Here is a 21961-nt window from a genome sequence, read left to right on the forward strand (position 1 = left end):
TTCCAAATAAAAAAAAATACATGCAATAAGCTAAGATTATAAAATTGCTCATAATAGGATACTTTTAAAGCGTCAATAGGTTTACGGCAGTGGCATCAAGCGCCACATACATAATGGCTAGCTTTCCTATTGCTGCCACTTAGGAGAACAAATGAATGACAAATCACAGTCTAATACATTTCTAATGATTTTCACAGATGGCCCTGCTAGGGGTCCGGTGTCAGACGAGTCTGAAAGGGCAGCTAGCCCTCCCCATCCCGTGCGGGGGGTTTCTGGCTACCACCAGTTGCTACCCACCAACCTGAGAGGGGCGGAGCATGCCTGCGAGCAGTGGACCAGAAGTGACTGGAGAGGGAGGCACCCGCACAAAAGCGTCCTGGAGCTGACGGTGCTGCACAGACGGACAAGCAGCTGTCCAGCGAGTGTGTGCTGTCTGCTAAGCGCCTGAGGAAGAAGCTGTCCGAGGACCTGGGTGCTGAACAAGGCCGGGACCGCCGGAGCAGGAAGGGAACGGCTCTGAGACCGGGAGGCTGACAAACGCGGTGCTGTCCACACAGGAAGGGTGCTGAAAGCAGAAGGGAGCTGACCGCCGCCCGCGGGTGCTGAAAGTGGTGCTGGGCGGTGTCCATACAACCGTCGCCGGATACCTGAGCACACAGAAGGGCCTTTCATCCAGGAGCTGTTCAACCCTCCGAAAGCTGTTCTGACAGCTGGAATGCCAGCCTACTCATCGCGAGCTTAGGGTATCTGTAGGAAGCCCAAAGGCGCTCAGCGAAGCCGAGGGTTAGTCTTCAGGTAACACTTCTTTTGGTGTAATGATTTTGTATTGAGATGCAGGGAGCGGCGTGTTTCTTAGTTGTTGCAACCTTTTATTTATTTTGGTACCTCTGCAACTAACAAGGAATATCTAAACCCTGCGTAACAAATTATATTTGAGCTAATGTCGAAAGTGTCGCGAAATCTGGATGTTTAATTCCAACTCCAAAGCTTCCGCTGTTCGCGTGTCTTGTTTCCTCGCGTATGAAAGCAGAGCAAGCGTAAAACGGGTGCAAGGCTGCTTGTGCTAAGATTTATGCAAATTTTATGTGAATAATAAGGTGAAAGAGCAAACGTAAACATGCAAAAAATAGTTGGCGTGGCTTTTTTCTCTATTGTGCCATTTATTATAGACATGCTATTCGGTCTGAGATGAATTGCTCAAAATATTTTTTTAATCACAATATGTACTTCTAACTTTTTTGATGGAAAGAATTCATTTCGTTATTCAATAGTTGAACAGCATAGGTCATTCGGACCTTAGGCGCCTGTCCTTGGGTGCAATGTTCAGAACCGGTGAAAGTGGCAACGTGGTAATGAAATGCAGCAGAGGGTTGGGGTAATTCATAGAACGAACAGGCAAAAAGTCAGTAAAGAAAGAACATTTTAAGGAAAAATATCAAGCAAAGAAAGGTTAAAGAGTAAAAGAAAAGAATAAACCAAAGGAAAGTTAACAAAAAATAGAGAAAACGAAGAAAATAACTAGCACTCAAACACGATGCAAAACAGTTGCAATGCGGGAGGTACGAGAACAAACGATAAAGAAAATTGAAAGAAAGACAACGAAAAAAAGAAATACATAGACTCTGGGTCACAAGGAAAGGTAAAAAATAGAGAAGCATGACGAAAGAAAATCAAATACAGAAATAAGATTAAGTGAAGCCGAATTCAAGAATGACCACTGAAATGCAGAATAAAAGAAGTTGGCCTGAGAAAGAGTCGAGGGAGAATAATAGAAGTGTTTAAAACATGACTACAAAAAAGAGAAAACGAGACTGAAAGAAACGGGGAAACAAAATCAGCACCGAAGGGTGACCTTCAAAAGAAATCTAGGTGAAAGAAAAAAAAGCGAGAAAGCTGAAGTAGAAAAGAACAGAAGACACACCCGTAATTGGATGGCATTGATTGCCCTACCAGTGGTTCACAGGTAAGCACAGCCGAGGAGGTGTCAGGCCGAGTTGGGCAGGGAATCTACATCTTACGTGTCAGATCTTCGTGCCCGGTGGCTGTCAAAACAACATTCTCAAAGAGGGCGATTGAGGGGGGGGGGGGGGGGGTGGAGCAATCTCCGTGGAAGGAAAGGGGCCAACCGTGGCACACAGGAACCCTCGTGGTAGCTCAGATTTCTCTAAAAGAGACGTCCACCAACCTCTCCGTGTCACCGGGTAGCTTGCACCAACATTGTCTCCCACTTACCTACTTCAGTCATTCATGGCCCCGCCTATGAATAACGGCCTCCGAATGCACTCACGGTCAGAGGTGAAATCACAAAGACTAGACTACTGCCCTGGTTACTCCCTCACTGACGTCCCGCAGCATTTATTCAGTCCCTCACAGAGGAACTCCCCTTCAGTAAGTCACAGAGGAACCTTCCACTCTTACTAAGTTACACACAGAGGAATGCCACCCCTAAATAAGTAACAGAAAGGGGCTGCACCTACGAGTGTTACACACCGAGGGGCCCCACCTCTTAGTAATGTACAATCGGACGCCCCTCTTCCCCCCCTTAGCTTCAAATGATCCCACCCGCAGGTCACGCTCAATGACCACCTCACATATGGGGAACTCAGCCAATCAGTCACCCACGGAAATAAACTATTGCTGAGTAAATGACTCAAAGAAGGATCCCACCCAAGAGTGAGCCCCTCAGAGAGGAACCTCACTCAGGGGCGTAGTTTCCATTAGTGGAGCAGGTCCAATGACACCGGAGCTCAGAGGCTGTAAGGGGTCCACTGAACCTTGGTTATTTATGAATGAGACAGAGGACTATTCCTTGCATTGTATTAGGGCACATGAAACACTGGTTACGCCCCTGGCCCTACTGGTGAGTATGTGGCGCCCGAAGAGAGGTTACCCCTGGCACTCACTCACAGAGGACCCCGCGGCGCACGGACACGCGCAGCGGCCGTGCCGGAGCTCTCACTTCCGGACGGTGGAAGTTCTCTGTTCACAGATGTGTTTGTCTTTGTGCGCGCGAGGCACAGATGGGCTATTGTGTGACAAGAAAAGCACGGCGGCCGGCCTGCCGCGGGGACTGTGGAGAGCACGAGGCCGGGGTCACTGGGCGGCATCAATAACATGGATTTAGAGAAATGTTCCCGATGGCTAAGGTGTCAGACACGTGGCCTCGGGGACACCTCTGTTGTCTAAGTACCTGCATGGAAGTCACGCGGCCGCGGCGATCGCTCTTCCGTCTAACATGTGAGTGTGTCACACGGGTGACTCGAAAGGTGGCTCTGCTTTCTAACGTGCATCGGAGAAACGTGACCTGAGTGACAGCACTGCTGTCTAACACGCGCCTCTAATTCGTCTGAAGCATGAGACCTGTGTAATCAGATGGAATAGATCTGCTGCTTAAAGTGTGTGACTGTGAAATCGGCGAACCCGAGAGATATCTCTGCTGTGTATACCATACAGGGTGTGATTCTTGAGATACATGCTATGTAATCAGCTTGTGTGTAACAAGGTTCGACCACGTGTGTGTACTTTACCTCAGCTGTCTACGGTGTGAGCCGGTAAGGTCTGTGTAACACGAGGGATAGCTCTGTCCACTGTCTACGGTGTGAGCCGGTAAGATCTGTGTAACACGAGGGATAGCTCAGTGATCTGGACTGTGGGCATGGGAGTTTTGTGTTGCACGAGGCCTAGCTTTGTCCGACAGAGGATAAGCCGTGAGGCCCACTAGACTCTCTCGATGGCGGAGCTAAGGTGCCAGTCTGAGACCTGTAAAGCCGAGAGCTGGCTCTAATCTCTAAGGGGTGTGCCTTCAAGATAGGTCTTGCCAAGAATGGCCCAACCGGGCAGAGCAGACTCACCGTCCCTACACTGCTAGAAAATCTCTCTGACATTTTTTCCAAAATGTATTACTCTGCCTTTTGAAGAGATCCCAAAGCACTTCCATATGCAGGGTCAGCTTCCTGTCTAAGCAATGCTTGGGAACCGCCCCTTCTCATTCCTGGCCCCTCATCAGTGGATCCAACTGCCCTCGTCCATCCATGCCTGTTCTGATCTCACACTCTTTAAAAAACTCTTGAAATCTTGGTTATTCACCCTATAATCTTACCATCGTACAGTGTAATATCCCCTGCTGCCAAGGCTCCTAGACATCCCCTCCCTGATGATGTGTGCACCCAATAAATAAATAAAAATAAAAATAGATGCCATCCTTGGAGAGAAGGGTGAGATCACTCAAGCAGGTTGACAACTTAAACCCTCTCTGCAAAGATCATCAGAACCCTACTGGATCTCGACTCTAGAGGTCAACACAGGATCCGATGCAGGGAGCATCCCTCGGCCATGGCAGGCCCCATCTTGAAGAATGTTTGGGCTCCGCGCATGAAGAACTGACGCTGCCATGGCAGATGGCCCCAGAGGCTCATTAGTGATATTAGGGACGGATCATTATTCTGCTAAGCCACAAGCTGGTCTTCATAACAGAGCGCGCAGCAAAAAATAACGCCAGATGCTCCGGCTCTTCCATGCAGGAGACTGCGTGGGATGTGAACGAGCACCCTCGCAAGTGTCCACCCCGGGCCTAAAAACTAACATTGGAGAAAGCAGGAGTTCAGTCATGTACACACTGGAGGAAGACTCGTCGCAGGATTTATGTGGAAACAAAAAACATACTGTCAAGATACCCGTTAAGTCAACCCCATTAGCAAGAAGCTGCCCCCACAATTTGTTTTTAGGAATGGCGCTCCCACATACTTTTGCAGATCACTAACGATCCACCCCTTCCACATACACCACTATTCATGCTTATGTTTAGCGGGCGGGGTTCATGACGAGATAGTCTCGTCATGGGCACAGCGCAACCGCGCTCCATGGCGAGACCATCTCGTCATGGGCACTGAAGCGGTTAAAACATTTTTTTTACTTTATTGATTTTTAATAATCAGGTTGAGATTCTAGATTTTCAAATAATGCAGAAACATATCCTAGCATTTATGAGAGTTATGCTACTTCACACTTTCTGATTTCATAATGGGATGGATCTGTGTATAAAGAAAATGGAAGATTTCCAGGCAGGTTGGTGCTTTTGAAAGGCTGGGGTTACTGAGGTACAGTAATCCACATGTCAAGCCCTCCTGATAATTCCAGCTTAGCCTCATCTGACGTGGCTGGCTGTGACTCACATTACCTACCTTAAAGAGGCATTGTCCTACAGGTAATCTCCCAAAATTTCCCAGAGGACACTTCACCTCTGGTAACGCTTGTGGCAGGAGGGCTAAGCCTAATTGTTAAACTCTACCAACTATACCAGAAGAGCACAAACACAATCATGCATGTTTCATGTCTGAAGAGCTATATACATGCAACAACCATACTATAGGTCAAAATGTGAGTTTTTTCCCCCTGATTCACCCCCTGGAAGTCAAACAGTCAAGGAGAAAAACGACACCATTTTGAGACAGATCCGCATTGGCGACTCAAAACCTGTACCGACACCCTGACTGCAATTTACCCTGACTGAATGTGATAATTATCAGTCAGTCATCATACTTTATTCGGTTTTCAAGACCATAAAAGTACAGTAGACAACAAGACAGTACAGATGTACAAAACATAAATAAATTACAATGTACAACCACAGTTTAAAAGTGAGCAATTGGAAAAACATGTAGCTAATATCACGTTAAACGGATAGAAAGCCCCATGTAAGTCATTGCATGCGATAAAAAGGTAGGTTCAAAAGTAACAATAATAAAAAACACCCTAGCGGGCTCTCATGAAACAGATGCCAGTGCTGGGTGTAGACATCAGAAATGAAGCAACATGTGCTAAAGATCACATAATGTCAAAGATTGTGGGCAGACAAGTTTAGATATACATGGTGCTGTGTGCAAAATCACTACTGATAACATCCGACACTGAGGTGTTTGGGCTTCATTGGGTGAAATAATAATCAACTGTTCTGAATGTTCCCCCTGAAATGGGGCATACCATGCCGGTTTTGTTTCTGAAAGCACCAAAACCTACATGTTGCAGAATTTTCCAAGCATTTTTTACCTGTGAAATTCTGACAGGTCTTGTCAAAATTGAACACGAAGTTGGGGGCAGCAGACTTTAGTGCACCCTGTAATTACTGATTGCGATAAACATTGCAGCGCCTATAATCGCAATCCCTTTGCAAGCAAGGGCTTACGCATGGATCACCATGTTCAGGGCATTCACAATCTGTCCCTCAATGTAATGAGCGACTCTGACAGTTTGTAGAGTTCTGGCTGCGAGGCTTCCTATAGGTGGTGTTGAAGTGTCAACATAGTATTGCCCTCTTCCTCTCACCCCCAGCTTCAAGCAGCCAATGGTGGACATGCAGGTGCAAATGACCGCTCTGTGTAGAGTGTGCGCGCACTGGGAGCTAACACATCACATGTGTGGGAAATGACCTGCTATGCACACTTTGCCTTGATGTTGTTGAAACCGTGACATGGCCTATGTAATATTAATGCCGAGAATTCACTTTGCCTCTTCCTATCAGGCGTGATGCCAACCATTCAATAGGAGCCCCGCGACACCAAGATTAGAAACAACGTACTTGTTGCACTGGTGTAGTGCCATAGAGAAACTATAGACACAACTGTCCTCCTCCTTCTGGCACCCAGGGAGCGGAGGCACAAATGTCCTTTTATTTTCAGGCTCTGCTATGCAGATATTGAGAATCTACAGTTGCAACTAACCTATCATTTCCAAGCATAAGAAGCATAAGGATAGCATAGAAATACAGCCAACTGAAGCTACCAGCTTTGGCAATTTACAGATATGGAGAATCTACAGTAGCAACTAACCTATCAATTACAAGCATAAGGGTGGCATAGAAGCACAGGCAGCCAGGAGCTACCAGCTATGGTAACTTGTAGATATTTCGGGGTCTCTGTTTCTTCCAGAAGGGACTCTAAATTACCATGATATTTCCACCTCCCTTGGTTGTAGAAAACTCACGTTTGTCATCTGTGTGCAGGCTCAGAAAAGGACCAAGTTCCAAAATACAATTCTGTTTGTTTTGGACTGCCTGTGCAGACTTGGTTTCCAGACCCCTCTTCCCCCAGAGCCCCCGGGATCCTACTCACGAATACATTCTTCGTCTATGTAGAGGGCGGTGGTAGCGACCCTGTTTGAAAGGAGGTGATTCCGGGCGCAGACCCACATTTCCCCTCAAGACAGCCACTGATCTTGCGCCTGTCTTCCTCTCATACCCGTGAGAACGGGTTCCTTAATGTACAATCTGTTCACTGCTGCGAGCTACGATGACAGATGGTGCGCGCTGTGAAACCCGCCATGACAAAGTGACGTCAGAGGACAGGGAATCGTTGTGTGTAACCTGCCCAAATGTTCTGTACATACAGAGGACAGATCATGCTGTTTTTGTCGAACTTGTTTGTAAAGCAGTGTGACGTCTGAAAATCGGGTTTTGTGTGAGCTTAGCCTGCCTGTCAAGTGCTGCTATGTCTGACAGGAAGTGCCGTGTTGTTTCTTAACGGCTGCGAGGTCTCTGGACAGACGGCGCTCTCTAGTGTGTAACCTGTCTGTACACTCTGGGTTTAAGGTCTGAAAGTGGGGTTTGTGTTTATCCTACCTGAACAGCGAGAGGACTCTGATGATAGGAAGTGCTGTATACACCTGGGCATGGCGTCTATGCGCTGCGAGGGTAGATGGTGCTGTATGAAGGAAACCTTCGAGCGGAGATGAGCAACTCTGCAAAGGTGAGTCACTCAAACCTGCGTCCGCCAAGTGGCAGGACTTCCGGGAAAGCTGAATTACCACCGCGTGCTGTTTTACCTGTTGTTCTTCAGAGCTAGGGACATCTCTGATCAGCAGTGAGTAAACCACCTATCCTGCAACTGGCAGCCACTAAACCAAAAAATCAAAAGGAGGGAGTGGAGAGGTATAAGAGTGGAATCATCCTCCTATGCAGCTATAATTAAACAAAGAGATTCTACCAATATTCAATATATCCTTCCTTGTGTGAAGAAATTCTAATGAAAATGGTTGATAGTTGGTGTTTAACCCAAAGAGTTGTCATGGGAGACACTAAGGGGCAGAAAACTGCCGCTAAAACGGCGATAATGGGCTTGATAATATGCTCTATGGAATTCCAATTGAAGCCCATGTTAAATCTGAAGGACGTCTAACATGGGCTTCAATTGGAATTCCATAGAGCATATTATCAACCCCATTATCGCCGTTTTAGCGGCAGTTTTCTGCCGCTAAAACAGCGATAATTTTATCGCCTGGCTTGTTAATATGCCCCTATGTGTTTTTAAAATACCGCTTACACACTAAGAATCCCTTAGTGTCCTCCTTCATCATGGGGGTCTTCCCGTCCCTTTACGGGGCGGGGCGTGCTACAACCTACAGAGATGTGGGAGCACTTAATACAGTGAAAAAGGCTATGTGTGGTGTAAGAGTTAGAGTGATAGGGTCAAAGAAAATAGTGGTGCAATGATAAAAGTTGCTTGACTGGTGGAAAAAAAAGAAACTTTATTCACTTCCCTAGCTCGTAACATTAAAACACTGGGGAATACGTAGGTGGTCTACTGTTATGAGTAGCCTCCTAATTGGTACTTTATTACATGCCGAATTAAGCATGTTCTGATTGTCAAACCATATTAGGTACATATTACATATACATTATATGTGAGTGACATATGGATCACGCACAGTCCTGAAGAGAAAGCCAAGGGGATTGGCTTTTGAAACATGTTGACCAAGTAGGAGGCTACTCATAACAGTAGACCACCTACGGTTGCCTGTGGTTGCTTTTGTGCCCCTTCTGAGGGAACCTTGCCTGGCAGTTCGGACTGGACCCTTACTCTGAGGAGGACGGAGATTGATTTGCTGATGGCTGGTGTCTCTCTCTGCGGTGGCATGACTGGCACAAGAGCGATGGACTGCAACGAGTCCCAGAGTGATCACCAATGGCCTGGATTGATTCTAGTATCAACCCGTGCTCAGCAGGACGTCCATCCGTAGGACCTTGCTAGCCAGGTGAAGAAAAGCTTTACCTTGGGTGAATGGAACGAGCTGCAAAGTGAAAACTTCACACAGTTCCAGTGACGCACGATAAGGTCTGACGGGTGTTTTGTACAGTATGTTACCCGTCTTTAAAGCGCCATGAGTTATCAGGGTAGAAGGCGATGCATAATGTCAAGTGCTGTGACGTCTGATGGAGGTTGCAGTGTAGTCACTTTCCTGTGTAGTTCTGCAGAGTGGGAGGAAAGAGGGCCTCTCTTGACGTCCTATCTGCCTGCTCTGTTGGGAGGTGTAGCAGGGAACCTACTGTTAATGTGTAACCCGCCTGCAGGGCAGTGTGTGCTCAGACGACAGAAGCTGCTGAGCCTGTGTTTGCTGTGAGGCCTGAGGATGAATTGTGCTGTGTAAGCTGCAGCCTTTCTTTAGTGCTGCGAGTCCTAAAGACTGAAAGCACTGGTTGAATATAGCTGGTCTGCCAGGCGCTGTGAACCTAGATTGAAAGGGCTTTGTAATGTGCCAGTGCAGTGAGGGCTGCGGACAGAAAGGGAAAAATGTGGGATCTATCTTCAAAGCTTTAGAAAGTCGGAAAACAGCACGCACTTTATAATGTTTTACCCATCTAATAATTGGAGCAAAGATGGGCGCTAAAAGGTGCAGCATAATGTGCAACCTGTCTGTAAAGAGCTGTGAGATCCGAGGGTGGAATAGGTTGCATATGTAATCAGTCAGTAGAGCATAAGAGGCCTGAGAACTGGACATGCATGTCTATGTGGTGGCGTGAATATGGGCAGTTCAGGTAGGGTATACATCTGTCTGTCAAGTGCTGTGAGGTGGGACCATTGAATGAGATGCATGTGTACCCTCTCTGCAGACCTTTCCGAGGCTGTGTAAACCTGTCTCTAAAGTTCAGTGACGTCTGCAGACATGCGATGCGCATGGAGCCTGTCTGCAGAGGGTTATCAGGCCTGGATCCATAACATGCTTTAGAACGTGCACCCCTGGTGTCCATTGGGGCAAGGCCTGCAGATAACAGGGGCTCTATGATGTCCTCGCCCCTAGATGAAAGCCGGATGCTTGTTCTGTTATCTTCTTGTTGATGAATATCTGCCCTTGCCTTCCATGAACATGCATGGGGATTAAAGGCCACACATGACTCTTACATCATCTGTTTTTGTGCAGGCAGCAAAGAGAAAAGCTCCTTGCTCAACAGCCGGGAAACAAGATATCCAGGCGGGTCTGGATTAACATATTCATTGCTTTATCAATTAGCATGGGGTGTCTCAGAGCTGATTAGAATGTCAGGGATTTGTGAAGACAAATCAGGAAGGGAGCCATTATTTCCATAGGCGGCAGTGGTGGAGCAGCCTATAGCAGCTGTTCTCAAACCTTTGACTTCTGGGGCCCCCAATTAATCATTACTGGAACCAAATTATTACTGTAATCTGGGCACCCCACCACTGAGTCATGACTGCTAGCCAAGGGCCCCAGCCTAAGCACTGTTGATGATTTGAACCGCAAAACAATGCACAAAAAAGACAGAAAAAAACATTCAAATACGCAAATTATGGCACATTTTATTTAATTCGGAAACTCATATAAATATTTTTTAATAATCAAAATTTAAAATAAATGTTGGATCTTTTCTAAATTAATTTGAGTCCACTCATCATCCATACTATATTCCGTTTAATGCACCTGCACTGCTCCCACAAATCAATCTGAAGATACTAATGACATTTTTGGTCTCCTTTATCAAATTCCTTCCAATTTACAGTACACTTAAAATTTTTGAATTGTACATTTAGATTTTTTTTTATATATACTTTATTCAGCTGTTAATGTTAATCAATTTTCTAAGTAGTCGTGGACTCCCTGAGGAGGCTTTGACGACCCCTGTGTGTCCCCAGACCACAGGATGGGACCCACTGGCCTATAGTGGTTACTATTGAGCCTCAGTGTTGTCCAAATCAAGTTTGATGTGGGGCAGCCGGACGGCAATTAACATTGCACTTGGGGATTAATACAAGTGGCACAATGCACTCGATGGTGTGCGTCCCATGATGCAGAGCTTCCGGCAAGTCATATCAGACTTTGCACTTACACCACCAGGAATAAAACTCAAAGTCAGAGATTTTTTTTATTCCAGTGCACACTAACGCCACAATTTAGCGGACAGGATTTCCCAGCTCTCAACGAAAGAACTCTGGAAAAATAGGAAAGAGTTTATGAAATTGGAACAGCCCTTGTTTTCACAATAAGGCTAACAATGTTGCCTCTCAAAAAGGAATAGCAAAAGGTCCTGAGATGCCCTAAAATGACTTGTTGTCTACTATGCAACTATTAAATAATAACAAAATGCTTCTCAATCTGCTCAGAGTGGTATACAAGGCAGTGCAGCACAGCAGTTCATTCATACCCAGCCTGCTTTATTTGTTGCAGACCTAAGTCAACTGCATTTCAAGAGCCGGAGATCATTTTAAGCGGGTCAATAAAAGGCAAAAACCCAACTTTCACACTCAAAAACACATTGAGGCTCAACTGCCGTCACCGTAAGCACACTTCTCAAATTGAAGGATAACCGCTGACCAGGTGGGAGACCTGGAGCAGTGATCCAAGCAAAATAATGACCTTACCCATCATTTAGAAAACACTACAACTGCTACTCTCAAGACGGTTCAGAGAATAATTCAGGATCCTCATTATTTATATAACTTCCACTGCTAGAGGACTATCTGATGAAGAGCACCCATACATCACAGTCGATGGTTTTACCTGGTGACACACAATGTCATATAAATTCCAGTAGGCCACTAAATACATGTCATTTTATGACAATAAGATTTGGGTCTAGTCTACAAAAAGTAAGGAAGCAATTTGCTTTAGTGAAAGGATAAACTTCTCTATCGAGCCAAATTTACAAATTCAAAATTAGAAGATCGCTACAAAGCCATCATGCCCCCCCACAACCTTTTTTGCTGACAAACTCCCTGCTTCTGGTAGGTCTCAGCAAAGTCTCAACCAGGACACCTTAAGGCTCGTGACAAAGAAGTTGCAAACATTAACAACAAGGAAACAGGTCTTCTCCATTGGGCTCTAAGGACCTGGACTGGCAGCCCTGTGTCCCCCAGGACTTCCCCCAACTCTGCTCCAATTTCGGAACTAGCTGAAGACACACCTCTTTAAAGAACACTACAGCATGACGAAGTAACAGCCCATCTCAACTGGCAGATCCTGGCTACTCTTCCAATCACTCGTTTACTCTGCCTTTGCCCCTTAGGCTGTACACCAATCCACAAACATATATACTTTAGTTTTTCTTTGGAATATCTGGAAAGTTATAGCACCCCCCTCGACCAATAAGTTATTCAATGCTCACACAACCAGAAAAACATGCTACCTTGAGAATCTAATAAACGAAATGTCGGCGTTACAAACATCTAAGGGCTTTCAAAGTTGGATTTCACCAACTTCTCAAATAGTTTCATAAACATCCCCAACCATAGAAGTTGGCGATGTCAGAAAAACTGCCGGTGAAAAAAAACGTTGTGTAGGTTTTGTGGAAGAAAAGCTTGCAGAAATAACGTATTGCGGGGGAATTTTTGCACAAAAGAGTACTTGTAGGAAATTTAGCCCCAGAAGTTAAGTTTGGGGAAGGCGGACTACTTTGCCAGTAAATTAATAATTTCACATACCCCAATGTACAATGCAGTTCCAATATACTGACGAGATGGAATAAAGGGAACAGTAATGAAAGTCTGGGCAACCTCTCACCTTAAATACATTTGAGGCTTTTGGTGGGATTGTGTCCTTTCTTAAATTTCCCTTTATGGAAATTAACAAATTCTGTAGGGGCGGGCAGAACTTGCTGAATTTCACTCTGTGGGATTCCGCAAAGTTATATGAAAACTCCGGAAGATTCCTCAGAGTTCTGCCAATAGGCAGAAAATATGCTGGCCGTGCTGCAATTTAGTGCAGGTAGTGTGAGCAGTGCTGAAAATCAGCACAAAACCATGCGTTGCACAAGAGCGTGGGCCATTCGAGTTGATATTGCTGCCACTGGAGTTAAAATTTACTTGAGTGGCAGCCTCTGGCCATGACTGCCTGCGCCAGAAAATTGGGATATGGGACGCCAAATCTCACTTGTGAGCTCACATTTTCTGCAGCATCACAAGATAAAAATTCTGCCATGCGGCGATTGGAAAAATTTGGGCAGAATGTCATGTTAAAGAGTACCACGGAGTGACTAAAATTCTGCCAATTCCACGGTAAGAACAAAACATTCTGCCCCCCCCCCCCCTTAAAATTCTTTACCTGATTAACAATGTATCAGCAAAGCTCTGGGACCCCGTAAAGCTCAAGAGAGTGGAACACATTAGCTAGAATGCTTGTAGGGTCAGCAAGATCTCACATAGGCCAACAGCTCTCCTGTCTATGAATAGAGCATCGCAAATTTAAATATAGCGTTGTTCAAAGAATGATAAAGAACGAAGAATAAATAGAGTTGCTTTTATAAATCGGAGATCGCTATAGCAAAATGAGAATAATTGCAGTTGATGAAAGATATCCAAATCTCAAGAAGAGAGACTCCAGTTTGGCATTAATAGCTCCACAGAAAAAAAACAAAATCAGTTTTCAGTGTACAAAGAAGGATGTTGACTGCATTCACAAAGTCACAACTTCTCACACTGTAAACATTCAGCGAATATAGAAGGAAATTGTGATACCCAACTTCATTACAACAATCAATAGATTGACTTTGTAGCATACGGATTTGAAACTCAGATTGTGGTAATCTATACCAGATCCACCCCTCAAAAGTCCTCTGGAAGGAGGGTCTCTAAATCTGCAAACCATATGACAGTGTTTTCTGGAAAAATCTGTTTGTACAGTAACCTTACAGATGTAAGTGGTAGGACCATATATTTAGTGAGAGCGGTGTAATATTTTCTCTGTCCTTTTCATCTTGTTTATAAAACAGTTGTAGAGACATGATATAAAGTAACAGTAATTTTTGTGTCAACTTACAAAAGGCGCACAATGTGGTGAACATAACATGTTGCAAAAGACTAGGGATCATAGGTTCATAACCTTTTTGCAATTGTTAAAGTTTGCGACTGCAAAAATGCAATTTTTAATGTACATATACCAAATTGCAATTCAGTAAGTCATTACTGAATCACAATTTGGCTTAGCAATTCAGAATTTGGAAGGGGCATGTTTAGGGCACCCATTCTAAATACCAAATTGTAGTGGTATGTATTGTTGTTTAGCGACTGAATTATGGTTGCAAAACATTCATTTTTTTCCAACACCTCAAAGGCGGTGGTTCCATTCGCAAATGGGAAGGGGTCCCCATTGGGTCCCTTCCCCTTTGGAAATGTTAAAAATATTTTTGAAGGGCAAGCAGTGGTCCCACAGGTCACTGTCTACTCATAAAAAAATGAAACTAAAAAGCTTTATTTTTTCTTTTAAATGCATGTTGTTTTCCTTTAAGGACAAGGAGCTGCATTTAAAAAAAAAGGATATTGCTTTATTATAAAGCAATCACAGACATGGTGGTCGATGACCCATGCAGGCCACCATCCCTGTGATGGCTATCATTCCTATTGGGTCACAAACTGAGACCTACCTCAATGTTCATGAGTTAGGTCAACTTGTGACCCACTAGGAAGAGCTACTTACAAGATGTACGTTTTCTTACTTTAGGAATTGTGATTTTCCAATAGTGACTCAGTAAGAATCGCAATTAGGAAATTGCTGTTCTTCTGTTTTGTGCTTATGATCCTAGATAACTGAAGCACACTCCCAATGTGATGAATATGTTGGGTGCAAAGCAGGTCCTTGGACTCCTGGCCCTTGTGGCCTTTGTGCTCTCCTGTTACCTGCCAATTCTAATGTGTTAGTTGCACCTGGCAGCAGCACATGCTAGAACTCAGAGGCAGTGGTGTGGGGGAGGGAAGCCATTGGCTTTCTCCAAGTGACTGCACCTTCTGTTAGCAATGATGTTCCAACGCATGCTAATAGATACCCAGTACATCTTGTCAGTTGTTTTAAGGAGCATTCTTTTGTATGATGTGTCTGTTCCCCCACTGGAAATGATGGTTTCTGCCTCCGAACCCGAACTTTACCAAAGAACAAAAAATGTGTAACTGAGCCATGAGGGGCAACAACCGATTATCAGACTCTGACTTGAGGTCCAAATAGCTTCTTCCAGTGTAACAATATCACAGCTCTGCTAAAAAGCACATGATAATTCAGAAATCTTGGTCATTTCGCTACTGAATATGCACAGCGAGGCAAACTATTCCAGTAGGCCTATTGAATAAACAAATAGTTTGCTAGTAATTATTTCTGATAGAGCTTCATGCTACAGTTTACCTCGAAGCGCTGTAACAGTTCTTTCTGTTAACCAATGCAATTATAATAAGTTTAACAAACTTTGGAGGTTGGTATGACTTGGGTGGCAATTAAAGGCATGGCCTGAAGTAACAGCAGACCTCAGTAGATCAGGAGTGAGTGTTCAACAGATGGAGCCATCTTGGCAGCCATTTACAGTGACCTGTGTTATGGAGGCCCCACTATAGAATTGAACGGCTCGCATACTGCACTGCAATGCATTGTTATTGCTTGCAGCTTAAGACATGTCCCATTAGAGTCTGAATGTTTAATCTGGATGAATGAATTCAGGTGGATCGATCTAAAACAACAAGATGGGAATGTACCTACATTAGTGAGGGGTGACCTCGAGAGAGGTGTCTTCAACACTTGAATATGCACTGTAAAAGGAAGTGTATGAAATGGGCATATATTCATCCTACATGTAACACGGTAAGGCCTGTAAAGTTCCAAATAGATCCTTAAGTCAGGCACGAGCTCAAATTCAGCTCCCAACTCAACAACTGGTAAGCACCTGTAAATGGGATACCAGCTGTCTGGCGTCATGTCGCCAGATAACTATAAAAGAAAGAGCATTAAAACCATTGGTTGCAAGTAATAGACAAAGACATAACAACTGTTTCAAGTTGTGTAAGACCACAATTGTCTTTAACTCCTTCAGTGCCCATGACGAGATGGTCTCGTCATGGAGCGCGGTTGCGCTGTGCCCATGACGAGACTATCTCGTCATGAACCCCGCCCGCTAATGAAAGGGCCGGCACAGGGCGGGGAAAGGGCGGGGCACTGAAGGGGTTAAATAAAGAACGACATCAAATACAGTGTGGTAGCCTACATGGGTAGAAGTTTGGAGAATCATCCTGGCGGGCTTGGGCAGAAGACTCTCAACAAATCTGGATAGCACCTGTTCTGCAATAATTAAAAAACACAGCTAAGTCCACATAGTATAGAGAGATTGCAGTGGAAGCCACATCAGTCAGTCTCATATAATAGGGGTATTGCTGTGGAAGCCACATCAGTCAGTCTCATGTAACAGAGGCAGATTTCTGTGGAATCCCCACCCCTAGTCTCACATAACAGAGTGAGATTGCTAAGGAATCCACACCAGTCAGTCTCTTATAATAGGGAGATTGCTGTGGAAGCCATATCAGTCAGTCTCGGGTAACAGAAAGAGATTGCTGTGAAAGCCACATCAGTCAGTCTCAGGTAACAGAGGGAGATTGCTGTGAAAGCCACATCAGTCAGTCTCGGGTAACAGAGGGAGATTGCTGTGGAAGCCACATCAGTCAGTCTCGGGTAACAGAGAGAGATTGCTGTGGAAGCCACATCAGTCAGTCTCGGGTAACAGAGGGAGATTGCTGTGGAAGCCACATCAGTCAGTCTCGGGTAACAGAGAGAGATTGCTGTGGAAGCCACATCAGTCAGTCTTGGGTAACAGAGGGAGATTGCTGTGGAAGCCACATCAGTCAGTCTCGGGTAACAGAGGGAGATTGCTGTGGAAGCCACATCAGTCAGTCTCGGGTAACAGAGGGAGATTGCTGTGGAAGCCACACCAGTCAGTCTCGGGTAACAGAGGGAGATTGCTGTGGAAGCCACATCAGTCAGTCTCGGGTAACAGAGGGAGATTGCTGTGGAAGCCACATCAGTCAGTCTCGGGTAACAGAGGGAGATTGCTGTGAAAGCCACATCAGTCAGTCTCGGGTAACAGAGGGAGATTGCTGTGGAAGCCACATCAGTCAGTCTCAGGTAACAGAGGGAGATTGCTGTGGAAGCCACATCAGTCAGTCTCGGGTAACAGAGGGAGATTGCTGTGAAAGCCACATCAGTCAGTCTCGGGTAACAGAGGGAGATTGCTGTGGAAGCCACATCAGTCAGTCTCAGGTAACAGAGGGAGATTTCTGGGGAATCCCCACCCCTAGTCTCACATAACAGAGGGAGATTGCTGTGGAAGCCATACCAATTAGTTTATGCTAAGATGGAGATCTAGACCAAGGAACCAGTGAGGGTGCTTCTTGCTACAATCATGACAGAGAAAGCTGTGGGTAAGAATGTTTTCCAAATAAAGTAGCTCTTCTATCTTTGGTCGTGGTGGAGATACAAATGAGGTGAACCATGCCAGGATAGTGTCCATCTACACCAGGCTGCTTGTGGACACTTTTGTACAGTTTAGAATGGGGCAGATTCTGGTTCTAGCACACAGGAATGCCCACAACATTTAAGAACGTTTAATGCCCCCTGTACAATACTTATTAAACGTCAACCTCATGTATGCAACACCTCAACCATACAAATAGGTGTAAGCACCCCAAATCCATATCTCCGATGACAGACAGGACAGACTGTTCCACCCACTCTGTCTAAGAGTTCAATTGTCATTACATGCTCCAGTCTGGGATCTGGTAAAGCCTCCATGGAATGCCAACATTATCAGAAATCTACCCCCTGCCTTTCTCAGAGCGTCCGACATGTATGCAGTGGACTGGTGCTCTGATTCAAGATGCTGTACATGGGTGTCAATGCCCAGTGAAGGTTGCCTGGTTCTACTTAAACATCCATGCATCAGTTATTTTGGCAAACGAAAAAGTTATTCGGTTTATTCCAGATCTGGCCTTCTTTAAATAGAACAGTCAAAGAGGATTCGCTCCCTGGTAAACCTCACATGTAGGTTGCCAGAAGTTGGTAGAGGATTTGAAAGGGAAGAAAGAGTTATCCGAAGAGTGGTACCCCAAGAGGAGAATGATTGACAGTCCACAAGTGAACAGCAATTGAAAAGCAGGAATCTTGCTACAAATATAGCTCTTGCTGCTATAGCAACAGGTACACAAATTGGTGCAGTGCCCTATTGTCATTGTGCGCCTGACACACATTTAACTACGGGCTGGAGGAACATTCCAACATGAGATCTATATCCGATGAAGCCACTTGAGAATCCTCAATAACAAAAGATGTATCGCTGCCTGGAACCAGCCCAGATGAGCTGTATGGAGTTCACATTCAACTTTTTCTTGAGGGCACGAGAAGACTAGGTCAGTGGTACTGATGGGAGAAATGATTTATCTCTCACCAAGGGTGACAGAAGTATCAGACAACCCTTTGTCATGACAGGAGTACAACAATATTTGTGTATTCTTTTCAGCCACAGGCATATTTAGCTATTTGGAGTGGGCTACAATGTACGTCTCACCAGTGTAAGGACTACAATAGTTTTTCACCCGAGGACATCTAAGGAATTATTAAGCCTGTAACTATGGCTACAATGTTCACCCCATACAACTGCACTGGCTAAAACCCTTATATTTTATTTGGGGAGCTGGCATTTATTTTTCCTCAACAATCTGTGAACCAGGTCAAGAGATAGAAAAATAAAAAATGAGGAAAGAAGGAGAAAGAGAAAGAAGGAAAAACAGTGACAAAAGGAGAAAGCAGGAATGAAGATGTACCTGCAAAAGTGAGACAAAGAGGCAGGGAGTGTTCGGTGGTGAATTAAAGAAGAATGAGGTTTAATCAAGACTACACAATCTCGATATTCGGCACCCCGATCTTTGATATCACCGGTCATGGGCTTCTGAACAAAACATTGGCACTTCCACCTCATTACTTTCAGTATTATCATACACTTCTCATCTCTAGTTCTATCTTGCAGGTTCTTTTTCATCCATGCGCTCTCTATTTTTCTCTGTTTGACTATCGCGCTTTTCCTCTTTTTCTCGTTCTCTGCCTTTCATTCTTTTGCTCTGGGCCAAATTCTGATGATGAGACATGCTATCTGAAGTACCAGGATCTTGATCATTGTCCCAAACAGATGGTGTCTATGCTTGTCCAAAATCTTTCATGAGTGACACTAAGAGGGGACATTCCCTTTTGAAGATCATGACTGCTCTAGGGATGGAACAAGTTGTAGAACTAAGCTATTTGAGCCGATACATGATAAGAACAGTACAGTGTGGGGTCCAAGATACAAAAAATCAACATATTTTATGCCCATTTTTGCAGATAATATTCGACTGAACATCTGAAATCCAAAGGATATTTGCCTGCAGATATTTTACTCCTGCGTTGCAAAATGGCAATATATAGGATGGAATAATTCTAACAACTGATTCTGTGTGCTAGTGTTTCTACACCACCACAATCAGCAAAGGTCTGCTTCTGGTCATTTTAGGAATAACTTAGTAAGAAAGTGTTGAAATATAACCACTTTCACAATTGATGACTCCTCTGAGCAATAATAAATAAAATGAGTTTGTGTTATCTACAGGGGTAATACAAATAAGCTAGTAGCATATGACTTTTTAAGACCTAAATGATAATTATAAGCTCACAATGGCTGCTCCTTAAGCCGCCACAGCTAGATGATAAAAATGTTTACCTGGAAAAAGTCAAATGTTTCTAATTTAGCAATATTGAATCGAATGTGACAGTAGCATAAAATGAAAGCATTTAATGATGGCATTAACGTATAAATGATAGGCGTAGAATGTTGCTACTTTTATTTACAAGTATCAAAACTTTATTAGCTGCATTGCCATAACTAAAATGGTTACACTACAAAATAACTTATGAATAAAATACCAAAAACACAACAAACGCCAAATATTATAGTGCTAAGTAACAAGCATGATCGTTCTGTGGTTCCCCCGGACCATGAAACGTCTGTACATGAAAAGGGCAGGGGTGCCCAAAAGAGAGTTTTGCTCCTGCTGAACTCACCCTTCTCCAAAAAGTCCCCAGTTTACACATATCTGAATGTGCAGATCTCCACTCGATTAAATGCATCACAAAGTAGTCCTACTCCAGCGTGTTGCGCCACCTGTTGTCCATAACTAGGCAACCATTTACCTCTAGCCAGTCCTTGGTAAATGAATGCAGGTCAAGACCAAATTCCACAAGGTTTGGGTGAAATTTGGCGTTTCAGGAGTATTGTTCTGCAGCTATATGAATGTATTGTGAATTCCGGGCAGTTAGGAGGCCAGGACCACTGTTGCAATGGTGTGTCAAGGACTGGGCAAGCATAAGGACAGGGAGCTCTGGCTACCCCCACGAGCTTGTGGCAGTGGGTTTTGTCTGGAGTCTTCTTACGACAGTAATGTCGGCGAAGCCTGAGTGGAGACTGCTGCAGAATGGAATGGGCTCTCCCTCATGACTTATTATAAGATATAATTAACAATCATTGGCATACGACTCATCTGAACCCATTTGGAACCTTAATAACAGCTGTTCCCACTTCCCAACCCTTTAGCAGTTCTTTCACCAGCCCCAGAAGAGTGAAATGCTGCATCAGCAATGCAGGAGCTGCAACCTTTGACAGATGCGCATGTCTGGAACATGAGCGCAACTTCAGCAAGCTATCTTTTTGGGATGCAAGCATGTTACCTACATGTGGTTACTCATCAAAAACTTCCATAGATGTACTTATGCACTGAGCTACCTCATAGCTCACTCCTGTGACCGGAAGCTTTCGATATCTATATCAAGCACATTAACCAAACGAGTTGTGTCAGGGAGACGAGGATGCAATCTGCAGATTGCTCACCGCTCTGCAGATGTGTCACTTTATGCTAATTTGCATGACAAGCAAAGAATTAATGCAGAAACAGGTAAAGGAAAACGGGGCTGGAATGGAGGAACATTTGGAGAATTAATCAAACGCATTTAGCATTGGATGCCTGCTGGAACCAGAGTGGGGTGTGCATTTATCGTGGTGGTGCCAGCCTGGCACAAAACGATGGCGGCCTGGTAGATCCTGGGCACGCCGTTATATAGCCGACTCTATACTTCTAGAAGATTAAACTAATGGTATTCTAACACTCTGAAAGTAAATGTCAAGCAACAAAGAGATACCATTGGAAGAATTTGAAAAAAAAAAAGACTTAGCAAAGCTAAATGATGGCTGAAGCTCTGAATCCGACTACAGGATAACTGTGGGAGTTGTTGAATACCTGACAATGTGTAACAACAAAATTTAATGAAACCAAACATCTACTTATAAAGCGTGCAGTCACACTCGGGTACCTAGGGCTGATCACCAGATATATAAGAATAACCAACTCAGTGGCACTCAGTTTATCAAGCTTGAGGGGCCCATCAGCATCTGAAACTGGGACCATGGGTCAAACACAGATCCCAGCAGGTGATGGAGTAATCCACTGAGCCATGGGCTTCAGTACTCAAAAGACCTGGGAGAAACAAGAAAGATGGGCACTGCTGGAACCACAACAGAGACGTTTTAAGGCATGGGCAGAGTGGGCTCTGGCCCAGGCCAGGACCAAAGTCTTTCAGGGGCCCCCTGATAAAGCCAGCTCTGTTCCTCAGAGAGTATTGCCCTTATGACCGTGAATAATTATTCAACAGATTGTTTTTAAATACTGTTTCCCTTTAAATTATTTCTCATGTTTGTGATGGGTAAAAGTCTATTACAGACATTTTTCAGAGAAATGTTGTGTTTATGTTTCATGCAACATCTATAAATAATGTTTCTATTAGATCAAAACAGGAACTCATATATTAAAAATAGGAGGGTGTCACTGAGATTATTTGCTTTAATATTAGTGAGCTGCTG

General features: G+C 44.5%; 1 protein-coding gene across 2 annotated transcripts in view; it reads left to right on the forward strand.

The window, feature by feature from the left end:
* Nucleotides 1–386: 386 nt before the first annotated feature.
* Nucleotides 387–21961, forward strand: part of NEUROD4 (neuronal differentiation 4) — a 32243-nt gene continuing 10668 nt past the window's right edge. The window contains exon 1 of one of the 2 annotated variants that reach the window (XM_085654787.1): nt 387–795. The gene's annotated coding sequence lies outside the window, so the exon portion shown is untranslated. The remainder of the gene's footprint in view (nt 796–21961) is intronic. The other variant, XM_085654788.1, reaches the window with a different exon arrangement.

The sequence above is a fragment of the Triturus cristatus genome, chromosome 4_1 (genome assembly GCF_964204655.1).
Source record: "Triturus cristatus chromosome 4_1, aTriCri1.1, whole genome shotgun sequence".
NCBI classification, from domain to species: Eukaryota; Metazoa; Chordata; class Amphibia; order Caudata; family Salamandridae; genus Triturus; species Triturus cristatus.